General features: G+C 63.2%; 1 non-coding gene across 1 annotated transcript; it reads left to right on the forward strand.

Annotated features, from left to right (window-relative positions):
• The first annotated feature begins 937 nt into the window (after positions 1-937).
• On the forward strand, positions 938-1,056 carry LOC141979390 (5S ribosomal RNA). The gene has a single exon (XR_012636806.1). It is a non-coding gene; the product is annotated as a 5S ribosomal RNA (ribosomal RNA).
• The last annotated feature ends 1,444 nt before the right edge of the window (positions 1,057-2,500 follow it).

Below are 2,500 nucleotides of genomic sequence, written 5' to 3' on the forward strand. Positions count from 1 at the left end.
ACTTAGACATTTTTTTCAGCCTTTTCCTCCGGGTTGACCTGGTGTCCCGGGGGGACTTAGACATTTTTTTCAGCCTTTTCCTCCGGGCTGACCTGGTGGCCGAGCGTCTCGCCGTCCGCGGCCGGAGCTAGAGATGCCCCCCCCCCCCCAGGCCAGCCTGCGAAGCCGCGGCCAGGATCGGGCCCCTGGAAGTCTGACTAAAAATTTTCACCGACCCCAAAAACGGTTAGGGGGGGCCTCATAAAGCCTCCGGAGCGAAAAAAAAAAAAACGGAAAAAAGGATCGGGCCCACCCGAGGCAGGGGAGTCAGTAAGGGAAAGGGGACGAGGCGGCCCGGAGCCGGGTGCCCGGAGCCGGGTGCCGGCGGCCAGGATCGGGCCCCTGGAAGTCTGAAAAATTTTTTTCACCGACCCCCAAAGTGGTATTGGGGGGGGCTCATAAAGCCTCCGGAGCGAAAAAAAAAAAAAACGGAAAAAAGGATCGGGCCCACCCGAGGCAGGGGAGTCAGTAAGGGAAAGGGGACGAGGCGGCCCGGAGCCGGGTGCCCGGAGCCGGGTGCCCGCGGCCAGGATCGGGCCCCTGGAAGTCTGAAAAAAAATTTTTCACCGACCCCCAAAGTGGTGTTGGGGGGGGCTCACGAAGCCTCCGGAGCGGAAAAAAAAAAACGGAAAAAAGGATCGGGCCCACCCGAGGCAGCGGAGTCAGTAAGGGAAAGGGGACGAGGCGGCCCGGAGCCGGGTGCCCGGAGCCGGGTGCCCGCGGCCAGGATCGGGCCCCTGGAAGTCTGAAAAAAAAATTTTCACCGACCCCCAAAGGGGTGTTGGGGGGGGGCTCATGAAGCCTCCGGAGCGAAAAAAAAAAACGGAAAAAAGGATCGGGCCCACCCGAGGCAGGGGAGTCAGTAAGGGAAAGGGGACGAGGCGGACCGGAGCCGAGTGCCTACGGCCATACCGGACGGAAGGCCCCCGATCCCGTCCGATCTCGGAAGGTAAACCGTCCCGGGCCTGGCTAGTACTTGGATGGGTGACCGCCTGGGAATCCCAGGTGCCGTAGGCAGCTTTTCCCGCTGCGAGCCAGCTCTCTCCTTTTCTGGGGAACAAGGGCAGGGTCGCCCTGCCAGGGGCCCTGGGGCTGAAGTCCCTGCCGGCCACCAGGTCAACCCGGAGCCTGCCCCTCTGCGGCCAGCAGGTCAACCCCATACCGGCAGGGGGTTGACCTGGTGGCCGGGAAGCAGAGCGGCCAGCAGGTCAACCCCATACATTCAGCGGGTTGACCTGGTGGACGGGAAGGAAAGCGGCCAGCAGGTCAACCCCATACTTTCAGCGGGTTGACCTGGTGGCCGGGAAGGAAAGCGGCCAGCAGGTCAACCCCATACATTCAGCGGGTTGACCTGGTGGCCGGGAAGGAAAGCGGCCAGCAGGTCAACCCCATACATTCAGCGGGTTGACCTGGTGGCCGGGAAGGAAAGCGGCCAGCAGGTCAACCCCATACATTCAGCGGGTTGACCTGGTGGCCGGGAAGGAAAGCGGCCAGCAGGTCAACCCCATACATTCAGCGGGTTGACCTGGTGGCCCGAAAGCAAACCGGCCACCAGGTCAACCCGGAGCCTGCCCCCGCGGGCAGGGGCCAAGCGGACCCCCCTCCGCCCGGGCTTGCCCTGCTCCGAGCCGGGGCTTAATCCCCGTCCGGCCACCAGGTCAACCCGGAGCCTGCCCCTCTGCGGCCAGCAGGTCAACCCCATGCCGGCAGCGGGTTGACCTGGTGGCCGGGAAGGAAAGCGGCCACCAGGTCAACCCCATACTTTCAGCGGGTTGACCTGGTGGCCGGGAAGGAAAGCGGCCACCAGGTCAACCCCATACTTTCAGCGGGTTGACCTGGTGGCCGGGAAGGAAAGCGGCCAGCAGGTCAACCCCATACATTCAGCGGGTTGACCTGGTGGCCGGGAAGGAAAGCGGCCAGCAGGTCAACCCCATACATTCAGCGGGTTGACCTGGTGGCCGGGAAGGAAAGCGGCCAGCAGGTCAACCCCATACATTCAGCGGGTTGACCTGGTGGCCGGGAAGGAAAGCGGCCAGCAGGTCAACCCCATACATTCAGCGGGTTGACCTGGTGGCCGGGAAGGAAAGCGGCCAGCAGGTCAACCCCATACATTCAGCGGGTTGACCTGGTGGCCGGGAAGGAAAGCGGCCAGCAGGTCAACCCCATACATTCAGCGGGTTGACCTGGTGGCCGGGAAGGAAAGCGGCCAGCAGGTCAACCCCATACATTCAGCGGGTTGACCTGGTGGCCGGGAAGAAAAGCGGCCAGCAGGTCAACCCCATACATTCAGCGGGTTGACCTGGTGGCCGGGAAGGAAAGCGGCCAGCAGGTCAACCCCATACATTCAGCGGGTTGACCTGGTGGCCGGGAAGGAAAGCGGCCAGCAGGTCAACCCCATACATTCAGCGGGTTGACCTGGTGGCCGGGAAGAAAAGCGGCCAGCAGGTCAACCCCATACATT

Source organism: Natator depressus, chromosome 28 (genome assembly GCF_965152275.1).
Source record: "Natator depressus isolate rNatDep1 chromosome 28, rNatDep2.hap1, whole genome shotgun sequence".
NCBI lineage: Eukaryota > Metazoa > Chordata > Testudines > Cheloniidae > Natator > Natator depressus.